The sequence below is a fragment of the Mobula hypostoma genome, chromosome 20 (genome assembly GCF_963921235.1).
Source record: "Mobula hypostoma chromosome 20, sMobHyp1.1, whole genome shotgun sequence".
NCBI lineage: Eukaryota > Metazoa > Chordata > Chondrichthyes > Myliobatiformes > Myliobatidae > Mobula > Mobula hypostoma.
The window spans coordinates 26,157,778-26,173,125 of record NC_086116.1 but is presented as its reverse complement, the minus strand read 5'-3'; the positions used below and the strand labels follow the sequence as shown (position 1 = coordinate 26,173,125).

At 42.0% G+C, this 15,348-nt stretch overlaps 1 long non-coding RNA gene across 1 annotated transcript in view; it reads left to right on the top strand.

The window, feature by feature from the left end:
• The first annotated feature begins 212 nt into the window (after positions 1-212).
• The window catches only part of LOC134359190 (uncharacterized), a 101,744-nt gene continuing 86,608 nt past the window's right edge, over positions 213-15,348 (top strand). The window contains exons 1-2 of the long non-coding RNA XR_010021060.1: positions 213-222; positions 3,049-3,111. This is a non-coding gene — a long non-coding RNA (uncharacterized LOC134359190). The remainder of the gene's footprint in view (positions 223-3,048; positions 3,112-15,348) is intronic.

The window sequence follows — 15,348 nt, the reverse complement described above, 5'->3', positions numbered from 1 at the left end:
TATATGGAGTAATCACTGACCTCACCACACTCCACCAATCCTCACCCTGGACACTGGATGCTGTAATCACTGCCCCTGCCCATGCACCAATCCTCTCCCTGGATACTGTAAACAATAATCACTGACCTTACCACCCCTCACCAATCCTCACCCTGGATACTGCTGTGATGGACCAGTCATATTCCCCAGCCTGCTCTTCAACTCCGGTAAGGATGACCTCAAGTAAGTAAGGTAGAACAATTCAATTTACTGCAAGTAGCTTGGAACATCTGTAATATATCAAATAAATTTTTTTGAGCTGTAAATATCTGCCTCAACCCAAATTGCAGCAAGGTTTTGCACCAAATGCTCTGAATTAAATCACAGGAACACATAAAAATACTCAAATATCAGCCTTTCTTTTCTGTTATATATCATAAGAGAATAATCACCTCTATTGATATCTCATTGCATTTTATTTCATTACCTGGAGGATTTCCAGTATCTGTATAAAGAGCCCCTCATTCACTTCTAACCTATATTTATGATTTGTTATTTTCACCTTGCAAATTGTCAAAAATTATTATACACGCCATTATCCATCGACTTCCTTGAATGAATACAACATTATATTTCTGTTGACAAGCCGCTGCTTACAGTAGCTTGTCATTCATTTCTTCGGTGGCAGCATCTTCCCAGACACAGCAGCTTCGGTCTCTGGCATGTTTCCCTTCAAAATATGCAAATTGCCCACATTTGGCATCTTATTTACAGAGTTCAGATAGCCAGTCAATACAGCAGGTGAAAATCTGTGTGAACTAGGGAAAGTATAATCAGCACCATTACAATGAATTCAAATTTGTAATAATTATTAACTTGAATCAAAGGTGGCGATGAATCAGGATATGGGAGGGAGATTGAAACTCTGGCTGAGTGGTGCCACAACAAGCTCGTACTCAATGTCAGCCAGCAGCTGATTATCATCTTCAGGAGAAGGAAACCTAAGGTCCACAAGCCAGCCTTCATCCAGAGATCAGCAGTTTTAAATTCCTTGGTGTTATTTTTTTGGAGGACATGTCCTGGGCCCAGCACATAAGTCCAATTATGCAGCACAACAGCCAAAACGCTGACAAATTTCTATAGGTGTGTAGTGGAGAGTATATTGACAGGCTGCATCACAGCCTGGTATGGGAACACCAATGCCTTTGAATAGAAAATCCTACAAAAAGTGATGGACCGGTAGGTCCCCACATTGAGCACATCTACGTGAAACATTGTCGCAAAAAAGCCGCATCCTTCATCAGGGACCTCCACCACCCAGGACATGCTCTCTTCTCGCTGCTGCCATTAGGAAGAAGATACAGGAGCCTCAGGACTCACACCAGCAGGTTCAGGAACAGTTATTACCCCTCAGCCATCAGCCTCTTGAATCAAAGGGATTCTGTAACTTCACTTAACTTCACTCGCCTCATCAACGAAATTTATGGACACACTTTCAAGGAGTCTTCATCTCATGTTTATTTATTTATTATTATTATTGCAACACACACAAAATGCTGAAGGAACTCAGCAGGCTAGGCAGCATCAATAGAAAAGAGTACAGTCGACATTGTGGGTCAAAACCCTTCGGCAGGGCTGGAGAAAAAAAGCTGAGGAGTAGATTTGAAAGGTTGGGGGGAGGGGAGAGAGAAACACAAGGTGAAAGGTGAAACCTGAAGGGGGAGAGATGAAGTAAAGAACTGGGAAGTTGATTGGTGAAAGAGATACAGGGCTGGAGAAGGGGGAGTCTGATAGAAGAGAACAGAAGGCCGTGGAAGAAGGAAAAGGAGAGGAGGAGCACCAGAGGGAGGCGATGAGTGGGCAAGGAGATAAGGTGAGAGAAGGAAAAGAGGATGAGGAATGGTAAAGGAGTAGGGGGGGCATTACCAGAAGTTCGAGAAATCAGTGTTCAATCCATCAGGTCGGAGGCTACCCTGATGGAATATAAGGTGTTGTTCCTCCAACCTAAGTGAGGCCCCATCATGACAGTGGAGGAGCCCATAGATAGACATATCAGAATGGGGATGAAAAGTGGAATTAAAATGGGCTGGCTTTTTCTGGCAGACAGAGTGTAGGTGCTCAGTGAAGCAGTCTCCCAGTTCTATTATGGATATATTGAGTACACCTACAAGAAAATAAATCTCAGCGTTGTATATGGTGACATATATATATATATAATTTGATAATAAGTTTACTTTGAAAAACTTTGAAATACTTTTAAACAAATCACACTATGTTAACACTTCAATCTCATACTAAGTTATCTATTGCATATTGCTGCAATCTGTATCTTATAACCAGTATCAGATGGCAAAGACAGAAAAAATTGTGTAAGTTGTATTCAAAGACTGGAATGGCTGTATTGCACATAATGCATTATTAACTAGATAATTTCCAGAGCCTGGAAAAGGGAAAGAAAGAACTGATCTTAATTAACACAATACAAGAAGTATGTCACATTACCTTTAATTGCATGTTGTCATGCATTCAGACATTGCTGCATTTCAGATGAAGAGTTCAGAGTTAACATAGAATTTTATATAACATTTCATAGCTATTGAAATTCATTCAGACTTGCCAGGGTTGCTGTGCAGTTACAGCTATGTTCTGTAACTCCAAAAACTAATGGAAAGAAAAACACAGCTTAGATTTAATTTTTCCTTTTCTTAGTGAGGCGCTCACATATGATGTGGTGGTGTGATAATATATGTCCTTCACATACTTCTTACATATAACCCATAATTAATTATGTAAACAAAGAATGCTTAATCAAACAATATACAGTATCTATCATATTACTCAATAACACTGAAATATTGAATACACTACAGTTACCACCAAGGCAATAGAGACACACAGAAAGATAGCAAAAGCACCAGTGCAAAATAGTCATAATTTTTCATTATTCTGTTTTTGACATTCCTGCTGATTGATTCTAATTATCAAAAAATAACAAATGTGCATGTTTGAGTGACAGAGAAGTTAGAAAACTACCATTATTTGCTTGGACTTGTGCTTGTTTGATACTAGAAATTGTTCACCCGGCTGCTGGAAAATGGGGCGAAGAATGACGGAATAGAAAAGAGTAAAAAGGTAAAAATTAGCTGAAGTTGAAAGGAATAGCCACATACGCAAATTACATTCGTCTTACCTGAAGAAGGGTCTTGGCCTGAAACGTCAACTGTTTGTTCACTTCCATAAATGCTGCCTGAGCTGCTGAATTCCTCCAGCATTTTGTACGAGTTGCCTGATATTCCATCTTGGTAACCTCCAACCTGATGGCATGAACATCAATTTCTCCTGGTAAAAAAAAATTCCCTCCTTCTCCACTCTTCTTCTATTTCCTACTTCAGCCTTTTACATCCCCTCAACTGTTTATCACCCACCCCTGGGTCCCATCCTCCTCCCCTTTCTCCCATAGTCCACTCTCCTCTCCTATCAGATTCCTTCTTCTTCAGCCCTTTATCTTTCCTACCCACCTGACTTCACCTATCACCTTCTAACTATCCTCCTTCCCCTCCCTCCATCTTCCTATTCTGGCATCTACTCCTTACTTTCCGGTCCTGAAGAAGGGTCTCGGCTCGAGACATTGACTGTTTATTAATTACCACAGGTGCTGCCTGACCTGCTGAGCTCCTCCAGCATTTTGTATGCGTTGCTTTGGATTTCCAGCATCTGCAGACTTTCACGTGTTTATGATTAAATCCCAAATCACGCAACTATTTGTTCACTCTTCACTACAATCGTTTTCCGTTATTTTAAGATTGTTAAGCTTTAGTCTCTAACTTAACATTATTTTTCTTGTGGTATCTTTTTCAAATGATAATTCCAAGGATTTGCCTAACATGCCACCCTAATTTTTGTATCAAATTTTGAAGGATTTAAATTGTTCTTGATCATCCCCTTTCTCCTCAGAAAATTGCTCACAAAATGTTTCTGTTAGAGGTGACTTCATAGAGGTATAGAAGATAATGAGAGGCATTGATCGTGTGGATAGTCAGAGGCTTTTCCCCAGGGCCGAAATGGCTAGCATGAGAGGGCATAGTTTTAAGGTGCTTGGAAGTAGGTACAGAGGAGATGTCAGGGGTAAGTTTTTTACGCAAAGTGTGGTGAGTGTGTGGAATGGGCTGCTGGCGGTGGTGGTGGAGGCGGAAACGATAGGGTCTTTTAAGAGTCTCCTGGATGGCTACATGGAGCTTAGAAAAATAGAGGGCTATGGGTAAAGCCTAGGTAGTTCTAAGGTAGGGACATGCTTGGCACAGCTTTGTGGGCTGAAGGGCCTGTATTGTGCTGAATGTTTTCTATGTTTCGATGTTTCTATGTTTTATTTTGGTATCTCTTGCAAATTTATTTTCATACCTCCTCTTTGTAGCTTCATACTTCCTGTTTCATTACTTTTTTAAAAAATATTCTTAGCTTCATTTAAATTCCTGTCAGAACAGCTCGCATTACCTTCCATCGTTTTACTTATTAACAGACTTCACTAATTTATTTTAATGGGTTGCCCTCTCATCACCTGGAAGACAATCTTACTCAAATCTAGATTTCTAGCAGATGGAACATGAAAGTCACATTGAACTCGATCGTATTATGATCACGTTTATCTAAAAGGTTTGCACTGTGAGGCTGTTAACTAAATTTGGTTTATTTAGTATGGTCTTTTCCCCTTCCCAGCTTCATACTTGTTTGAAGTTGGATAGATGCAGACAACTAACCTTATCACATTCAAGAAACACTGAAATCATGTTCTGTTTGTTGCTGGAGCTTATCTTAATTGTTTTGCTTATGTTCACTTTTGCAATTTTTCCACAAATAGCAGAGGAAATCTTCCTGAAACTAATTATCCTCTTGCTTCAAATGGCTTAGTTTATAGGTGTGATCAGAGAGGGGAAGTTTTACACAGAACTGGGTAGTCTTCTAACTTCAAGCTATTGTTTGTCATCGTTCACCTATCTGAATACAAGTGATGCACAGTTGTGTTTAAATAGTTGGAAAATGCTGCACAGTACATGGCTGAACTATAGACATATTGATGGACAAGAGTGCCCACTACCAACAGAAATTTTAAATGAATGCCTCCTTGCTCTTCATCTACAACCTCAAAATTACAAAGATAATGATCCACACAGATTTTGATTCTGATCCATAAATAAGTTTTAAAAGACATTAAAAAGGAAGAAGTGTAATGGAGAAGAAGGGTAGCACTGTTTTTATGACTCCTTGCTCATACTGAAATCAGCTGTGGTTGAAGTCATCAAAGTTGGCTTTTTCCCCCTCTTTTACTGAGGGAATATTGAACCCCACTGTAAAAAAGGCTGACTCACTATTCTCCACACTCCACACATTCTAAGCTCCTGCATTGCCTGGAGATAAAATTGCTGTGTTACTTTGCACAAAAGGAAACATCAATTTAATTCAATGCAGGGCCCTAAATACATCAACGCCAATACAGAAAGCTCTTCTGAATTAAAGAATCAGAGAGTTGTGGCATTGTACAGCAGAGATATGGGTCCCTTGGCTTACCACGTCCTTGACGACCATTTTGCCGATCTGCATTAATCTCATTTGCCTACATTAGGTCTGTATCATCAATGCCTGGACTATTTAAGTACCTGTCTAATTGCTACTTAAACGTGGTGATCGTATCTGTTTTCCACTGCCTCCTCAACAGTACATATTGGATATTATCCACTCCCTGTGTAAAAATGTTTCCTCTCAAATCCCTTAAAAGCCCTTCCTCTCACCTTAAGCTCATACCCTCGTGTTTTTGATACCCTTCCAATAGAAGTAAAATTCCAACTACTCTGTCTCATACAGTACTGTGCAAAATTCTTAGGCACACACAACTATCTGTGTGTGTATATACATATAAGACGTTTGTACCGTATTCTCTTGTCAATGTGGAGCAGAGAGCGAGTTTGTAAATCTGCCGGCGGCAAAAGATGTTGGGAATGGTGAGAGTGGGGTACCATGGGAGGGTGTTTGATACATGGCAGAGAAGGAATGCCAGGGGCAGGGGAGGTGATGGTGCAGGTGCAGACACACCCAGCCCTGAGACACCAGGCAGGGTCATTTGATTCCAAACAATTGGCTTATTGATCATTACAGAATGACTCTTCCATGCTTCCCACTTCCCTCATCTCTCCCTGCCCTCTTCTCACTCTCAGTCTACAATAGAGTCCCATATCACAATCAGGTTTATCATTGCTCATGTGTGTCATGAAGTATGTCTTTTTGTGAGGCAGCAGTACAGAGCAATATGTAAAATTACTGCAATACTGCAGTACTCTGCATTTAGCTCCTTAGCTATATATATGTGCCTAGGAGTGTTGCACAGTACAGTATAATTTTACACACCTCTGTCTTGTCACCCCTCAGTGAGGAGCCACCACTCTCCTGTGCTCCAGGAAAAATAAACTCAACGTAACTAACCTCTTCCCAAAGCTAAAGTCCTCCAATCCAGAGAACATCCTTGCAGGGAAGATCCTTCATCAAGACACTGTTTCAGTGAAAGGGACCTTGACAATGGGAGGGCAGTGAAAAACATGTTGATATGTTAAGAAAAATGATGTGCTGGAACTTCTGAAAAACATTAGGATAGATTAAGTCCCTGTGGCTGGATGGCATTTATCACATTCAGTATTACTATGGGAAATTAGAGAAGAGAATGCTGCACCTTTGACTTATTACCTTTGTGTCCTCAGTAGCCATAGGAATAGTACCAGATGACTGGAGGGTGGCAAATGTTACTCTTTTGTTTAAGAAATCCTGGGAATTATGGACCAGTGAGTCTTACGTTGGTAGTGAGGCAAACTATTGGAGAGGATTCTTATAGACAGCATTTACAAGCATTTGAAGAAGCACAGTTAGATTAGGAGAAGTCATCATAGTTTATGACGGGCACATTTTGCGTCACGAGCCTGATTGATGAAGTGATGAAGGCAGAGTGGTGGATGTGGTGTGTATGGATTCAACAAGCACTCAACAAGATTCCCTAAAGTAGGCTCAATCAGTAAGTCAGGAGGCAGGGAATCCAGGGAAACTTGGCCGTGTGGATCCAGAACTGGCTTGCCCACAGAAGACAGTGAGTGGTAGCAGATGGAATGTGTTCTGCTTGGAGGTCAGTGACCATGGGGACCCATGGGGATCTGGTTCTGGGACCACTGCTCTTTGTGACTTTTATAAATGACTTGGATGAGGAAGTGTATGGGTGGGTTAGTAAGTGTGTAGATGACACCAAGGTTGGTTGTGTTGTGGATAGTGTAGAAGTGTTACAACAGGACATTGAGAGGATGCAGAGCAGGGATGAGAAGTGTCTGATGGAGTTCAATCCAGAAAAGTATGAAATGATACGCTTTAGAATGTCAAACCTGAAGGCAGAATACAAGGTTAGTGGTAAGATTCTTAGCAGAGTGGAGGAACAGAAGGATATTGGGGTCTACATCCACAGATCCCTCAAAGTCAATGCACAATTTGATAGGGTGGTGAAGAAGGTGTTTGGTGTGTTGGCTTTTATTAGTTGAAAGATTAAGTTCAAGAGCAATGAGGTAACATTGCAGCTCTGTAAAACTCTGTTAGACCTCACTTGGAATATTGTGTTCAGTTCTGGTTGCCCCATTATAGGAAGAATGTGGAAGTTTTAGGGAGGATGCTGAGGAGTTTGATCAGAATGCTTCCTGGATTGGATAGCATGTCTTATGAAGATAGATTGGGTGAGCTACGCCTTTTGTCTTCAGAGCAAAGGAGGATGAGAGGTGACTTGATAGAGGTGTACAAGATGCTGAGACACATAGATAGAGTGGGCGGCGAGAGACCTTTTCTCAAGGCAGAAATGGCTACCACTAGGGGACATAATTTTAAGGTGATTGGAGGTTAGCAAAGGAGGTTTTTTTTTACACAGAAAGTTGTAGGTGACTAGAGCATATTGCCAGGTATAACGGTAGAGGAAGATACATTACAGACAATTAAGAAACTGTTTTATAGACACAGGGATGAAAGAAAAATTGAGAGCTTTGTGGGAGGGAATGGTTCGGTTGATCTTAGACTAAGTTAGAAGGTTGGCACAACACTGTGAGCTAAAGGGCCTGTACTGTTCTACATTCAATGTTTCATGTTCTATGAATCTCCTCTGCATTCCTTCCAGCTTAATTACATCCTTCTGGCAGAATGCAACTAAAACTGTACTCAATACTCCAAGCGCAGCCTAAATCCATATTTTGTAGTATGATGTCCCAAATTTTATATTCTATGGTGGCAAGTATGCCAGATTCCTCTTCAGCACCTTATCTGCCCGTATCTACCCGTTTTGTCACTTTCAGGGGACAATGGACTGGAACCCTCTGTTCATCATCATTCCCAAGTGCCCAACCATTTGCCGATTATGTCCTGCAACTATGTGACATCCAAAAAAATGCATCATTTCATATTTATGCTGTATCCAGATGGACCTTTTCACTGATGATTCTGTGAGGATGAAGTAATGGGCTTTGGTCCATCAACTCCAAAGAGTTGTAACAGCTTTAACCTTTTGAGTACTGTGGCAGCATTCTTAAACAATGCCGAACATTAAATTAACAAGTGATTTATTGCTTCTGAATTGTTTTGACGCTGCATACAAACATTTATCAGCATCAAAGGGAGAAAAAGAAAGTACAGAGTGCTCAAAATATCTTTACAATGCATTAGGATAATTAAACTACTTCGATGTTTGGTTTCTCATAAAGCAGCAACGCAGTTTGGCTGATATGGTCTCTTTCTCTTTGAAGATGCTCAAAAGGTTGTCATGCTGTAATCAAACAAAGAGAAAGACAAAGCAGTGAACTGTGGAATTCATAAACCTTTATGGGAATAAAGGCCCTTGGTGTGGAAACGAATTAACTCATTTTAAATGCCAACCTCCAAATCAAATCAGCCAAAGCTTTTAAATGTATGGAGTTGTTAAATTGGCAATTTAATTCCAGGGATAAAACACAAAATGCTAGAGGAACTCAGCAGGCCAGGCAGCATCTACGGAAAATGGTAAAGAGTTGACATTTCAGGCCGAGGCCTTTCTTCAGGACTGGAAAGGAAGTGAGGAAGGTGGGGGAAGGAGGGGAAGAAGTACAAGGTGATAGGTGATAGTTGAAACTGGGAGAGGGGGAGGGAGTGAAGTAAAGTGCTGGGAAGTCAGAATCAGAATCAGGTTTATTATCACTGGCATTTGTTAACTTAGCAGCAGCAGCAGTTCAATGCAATATTTAATATAGAAAAAATAATAAATGAAATAATAATAATAATGATAAATAAATTACAGTATACATATATAGATTATCTATATAGAACAGATTTAAAAAGTGCAAAAAAAACAGAAATGCTGTATATTAAAAAAGTGAGGTAGTAATTGGTGAAAGAGATAAAGGGCTGGAAATGGGGGAATCTGATAGGAGAGGGTAGAACATGGAAGAAAGGGAAAGGGGAGGGGCACCAGAGGAAGATGTTGGGCAGGTAAGGAGATTAAGTGAGAGAGAGAAGGAGGAATGAGGAATGGTGAAAGTGAGGAGAGGAGGCTGGGGCAATTACCGGAAGTTGCAGAAATCGATGTTCATGCCATTGGGTGTAAGGCCACCCATTTATACCATCGGAATGGCATCCACTCCCCATCAACATCGACTCTTTTCCATGGATGCTGCCTGGCCTGCTGAGTTCCTCCAATATTCTGTGTGTGCTGCTTTGGATTTCCAGCATCTGCTGGTTTTTTTGAGTTTGTGGGAGCTGCACCAAACTATATTTTCCCCACTTTAAGCATGAATGGTGGCTAACACCTCTGCTGTTTGTGGCTTGTATTGTCACATGTGGAGTGGCTGATGGGTGACGGGGTGGAGCTGTGCCTCTACCAAAGAAGCTGTAAGCTCCTCCTTCCCGCCACTAATCTGCAGGTCACCCATTCCTACATAGCACGGGACATTCATTCCTGAAAGAAATGGATAACTTGGATTTAATATCGAGACTTTCATGACCTCACGGCACCCTGAATGGTGAACCGCTGCTGAGGCCATACTAAAGCATAATTGCTGTTGCAGTGTCTTTACAAGGCGGCTGAACCCGGCCATTAACAATACTCTTCAGAGACTGTCTGCCTGACATCAGTGGTCGCATTGCTGGCAGGGTGGAGATACGTCTCTTACACCTCTCCTTTCTTCTGCTAGCCTGCAGGTCACCCTTGGGCAAGCTGTAGCACTTACTTAGCCCCACAATCCCACCCTGATCAGGGTCACGTGAAGCCATGAGAGCAGGCGGTGGATGGTCCTATGAGCAGCTGGTGCATATCACAGGTCCTGGTTATGCAGACGCTGACACAAGGCAGACAAGCTCTGAAGAGTATTGATAATGGCTGTCACCCATCTTGTAAAGGCACTGTTCAGAAGAAGACAATAACAATCCACTTCTATAGAAAAATTTGCCAAGAACAATCATGGTCAAAGAACATGACTGCCCACGTCAAACGACATAACACATAATGATGATGATGACATGGCTGACATAATAATGACATTAGAGTGATCTAATTTAATGTTATTGTCAGGCTTTTCTTGTGAGTTTCTAGCTTGAAGATGAAATAACTGGGACTGGAAATTGAAAATGTGCCTTAAAATTGCTGTATCACAAACTCCCAGACTCTTCCAAGGCTGCAGGATGGGAATGTATTGTGTTCATAATGTGTGAATTGTCTGCTATAAGCTGCACAGAAGTAAACAGTAACCAGATATAATTTCAGGAAGTATCTCTTAACAAAGCTGAAACACTTAAAGCAGAAATTCATAGGAGCTTCAGCTACATGTAACGACCTTGGATTGAAAACCTATCACTGAGTTAGCACGGCCCATAATGGGAACAGGCAACCAAAATCTGGTCGCTGGCCACATTGGGGACCTGAAGCTGCGACTGGAAAGATTGCTTTTCTGTCCCACCAAAGACATTTGAAAATTCTAACTGCAATATGAGCAGTCAGCTGGCTGAGTGGAGCAGAATTCATATTTGACTTCCATGGCAGATTCTCCAACAGCGTGAGCTTGCCATCCATCCTACCATTTAAGAAAGATGTTTTTCCAGCGTACTGTGCCCACACACTACAGTGTCACAGCGGCAAGTTAAACATGCACTGCATGTTGATTGACATTATCGCTGTGCACCCATCATGTCGGACCTTCACGTGCAGGGAAGCCTTCCACTGAATTTCACACAAAGTGCTAATCATGTAATTGATTTTGCATTTCTATTCAAGCATGCAACAGATATAAACATGCACTGTAAAATTGAATTTATTGGCCCTTGTCTATTGCTCTTATCTCAGTCAACTTTACTTCCACTGAAGCCTCCAATCACAACTGATTCTGGGACGGTTTCTGCCAGTCCTCCATGCCAATACCCCAAAACCTTGTGAATTGCAAACAACTGTCAAATACATAGCAATCAATGACAACTCCTCTGCAATATTCCCAATCTGTGACAGGGTTCCAGCTACAGTTTTGTGAATAGACAGTCTCAGTTCAAGTATGCTTCACCTTCATCTGTCACCTTCCAGCTTTCCTCTTTCCCCTTCCCCTGCCTTTTTTATTCTGGTGCCTTCCGTCTTCATTTTCAGTTCTGAGGAAAGGTCTTGGCCCAACATGTCAGCAGTTCCTTCCTTTCCATGGACACTGCCTGATCTGTTGAGTTCCTCCAGCATTTTGTGTGTGTTACTTTGGATTTCCAGCATCGGCAGACTTCCCTGGGTTTATTATAGTGTAGTGTAGTTCATCCTATGTTATTGCTTGTTTTTCATTCTGGATGAACACTTATAGCGAGATAATATTCAATGCATTGTATTTTATTATGATAAACTAATCATACCAGGATGGCATATCGTATGGCGTGGGCAATCATTGTCTTCCATCTGTATGACTGTGAATGTTCTTGGCAATTTTTTCTACAGAAGTGGTTTGCCATTGTTTCTTCTGGGCAGCGTCTTTACAAGACAGGTGGCCTCAGCCATTATCAATACTCTATGAAAGGAGGTGTGAAGTGCTCCTTCTGTCTGCTAGCCTTCAGGTCCCGCTTGGGTGAAGCTCCTGGTTAGCTCTCCTCATCAGGGTCACGTGAAGCCATGGGAGCAGGTGGTGGATGGTTGTATGAGTGGCTGGTGCATATCACAAGCCCTGGTTAAGTGACTACTGGTGCCAGGCAGACAACCTCTGTAGAGTATTGATAATGGCTGGGGTCACCCATCTTGTAAAGACACTGCCCAAAAGAAGGCAGTGGAAAACCACTTCTGTAGAAAAATTTGACAAGAATAATCATGGTCATACAGTTGGAAGACAATGATTGCCCACCTTATACAACACGTTGCTTAATGACGATGACCTCAGGCAGCTTAACCCTTGGCATTTGGACAGTTACATGGTCAGGAAAAGTACAGAGGCAAATGGGGCATAGGCAGGTAAATGGGATTAGCTCAGCTAGGCAGATTGGTCAGCATGGATGAACATAGAACATAGAAATCTACAGCACATTACAACCTCTTCAGCCCGGAACGTTGTGCCGATCATGCAACCTACTCTAGAAACTGCCTAGAATTTCCCTACTGCATAGCCCTCTATTTTCCTAAGTTCCATGTTCCTATCTAAGAGGCTCTTAAATGACCCTATTGTATCTGCTTTCACCACTGCCACTGGCAGTGCATTCCACACACCCACCACTCTCTGTGTGAAAAACTTACCCCTGACATCCCTTCAGTACCTATTTCCAAGCACCTTAAAACTATGCCCCCTCATGTTAGCCATTTCGGCCCTGGGAAAAAGCCTCTGGCTACCAACATGATCAATGCCCCTCATCATCTTATACACCTCTGTCAGGTCACCCCTCATCCTCTGTCGCTCCAAGGAGAAAAGGCCAAGCTCACTCAACCTATTTTCATAAGGTATGCCCTCCAATCCAGGCAACATCCTTGTAAATTTTTCTCTACACTCTCTCTGTAGTATCCACATCCTTCCTATAGTGAGGTGACCAGAACTGAACACAGTACTCCAAGTGGGGTCTGACCAAGGTCTTATATAGCTGTAACATTACCTCACGGTTCTTGAACTCAATCCCATAGTTGATGAATGCCTACATACCATACGCCTTCTTAACAACACTGTCACCCTGCACAACAGCTTGAGTGTCCTATGGACACAGACCCCAAGATCTCTCAGATCCTCCACACTGCCACGAATCTTACCATTCATATGATATACTGTCTTCAAATTTGACCTACCAAAATGAACCACTTCACACTTATCTGGGTTGAAGTCCATCTGCCACCTCTCAGCCCAGTTCTGCATCCTATCAATGTCCCACTGTAACGTCTGACAACCCTCCAGACTATCCACAACACCCCCAACCTTCGTGGCATCAGCAAATTTACTAACCCACCCTTCTACTTCTTCATCCAGGTCACTTATAACAATCACAAAGAGGAGGGGTCCCAGAACAGATCCTTGCGGAACACCACTGGTCACCAACCTCCATGCAGAATACGAACTATGAGTTGGGTCGAAGTGCCTGTTTCCTTGCTGTACAACTCTATCACTCTATAGCAAGCAAGCAAGTTTATGTGTATAGCACTTTTCAAACACAAGGCAGTTCAAAGTGCTTTACATAGAACAAGATATAAAAATCAAACATCAAATTTCAGACAATATATGAGAGAATAAAATCGCAGGAATAATAGATAAATGATAAATAGAAGTTACAGTGTAGGAGGTTCTAATTAAAAGCCACAGCGAAAAGAAAAGTCTTAAGCCTCAGTTTAAAAGAGCTTGAAGTTGGGGCAGACTTCACATCCTCTGGAAAGTTATTCCAGATACGTGGAGCATAGTAACTAAAAGCTGCTTCATCATGTTTTGGTTTGACCCTGGAGATGTTAAGCAGACCCACCCCAGTCGACCTGCGAGCTTGGGAAGGTTCATAATTTAGCAAGAGTGGAAGCCGTAGTGGAATAATTAGAGCCAGGGAAGGGATCAAAGTTTTACAAGTATGTAGGCCACAGAGAATGGGATAGGTGAGACCATGTAGGCACTTGAAAACAAATTTAAAATCTGAGACATTCCTAGCTGATAAATACATACATAACAGGGAATGACAGAAAATCAGGTTTCCAACTATTGTATTCAATTCTCCTATTTGCTTGCACAATAAAGCCTATGTTTTCATAACTCACGTAATCCATTCTCACGTACGGATGCGAGACACGGACACTCACCAAGACGATGTGAAAGTCTCTAGATGGTTGCTATACACGAATGCTCCGGATGGCTCTTGATGTGAGTTGGCAACAGCGCATGACAAACGTTGAGCTCTATAACAACCTACCGATGGTCTCCACTGAAATCGAGGAGAGAAGACTGCAACTAGTGGGGCACTGTCTACGCCACCCCGAGCTACCTGCCAGCCTAGTCATCATATGAGAGCCCAAGCATGGGAGGATGAACCCTGGGCGCCCTCCCAAGACTACGGTCAACACGCTCCTAGAAGACAGCGGCGCGGCTAATATAGATGAACTGAACACACTGATGAGGGAGAGGGAGAAGTGGACAGTCCGTCATCGTGCCCGACGCCGGGCCCCTAGGCCTGAGTCAACTTAGTAGTAGTAGTAGTTTTCATAACCTGAAGTTAAGGTAATTCATTGACTGGACTAATACAAAATAATATTTAAAAGGTTCTGATAATTCAGGGGTAATATATAGACTGTGTAGTATTATTATTCACATTCTAATCCAGTACTCAAACTCAGCACCCCATAATTGATCTCAATATCTCTCTCAGAATGCTAAACACTTTTCAGGATATGGATTAGGAATGCAATCATCGGCAGAAAACGTTGTGGTAGTTGAACGGTTAATCCCATGTCACTCAGTTAACGGCTCCCGCATGGGAGGAGCTCACATATTGTACTAGCAGTGTTATCAATAAAGTTCAGTTGAATACCCTGCATGGCTGGACTCCAGAGGTGTCTCTGTATGATCCCTCAGTATCGAGCACATCAGAAAAGCAGAGGGCTATCTGAGAGGGAAGGATTAGATTGATCTTAGAGTTGGCTGAAAGGTCAGAGTAATATCATGGGCTGAACGGCCTGTACTGTGCTGTAATGTTCTTTGTACCATTTAACTCATAGGGAAGAGAACTTTATATCACAGTGAAATCCACTCCTGCAAAAATTAAAGCAGGCATCTCATGTGCACAGATATTCACAAAGGTTTCTTCAGCTTCCTTGCCTGTTATGTCCACTTCCAGTCATACAGTCAAGCAGTATTCTGCTAGATATGAGTGCTATTT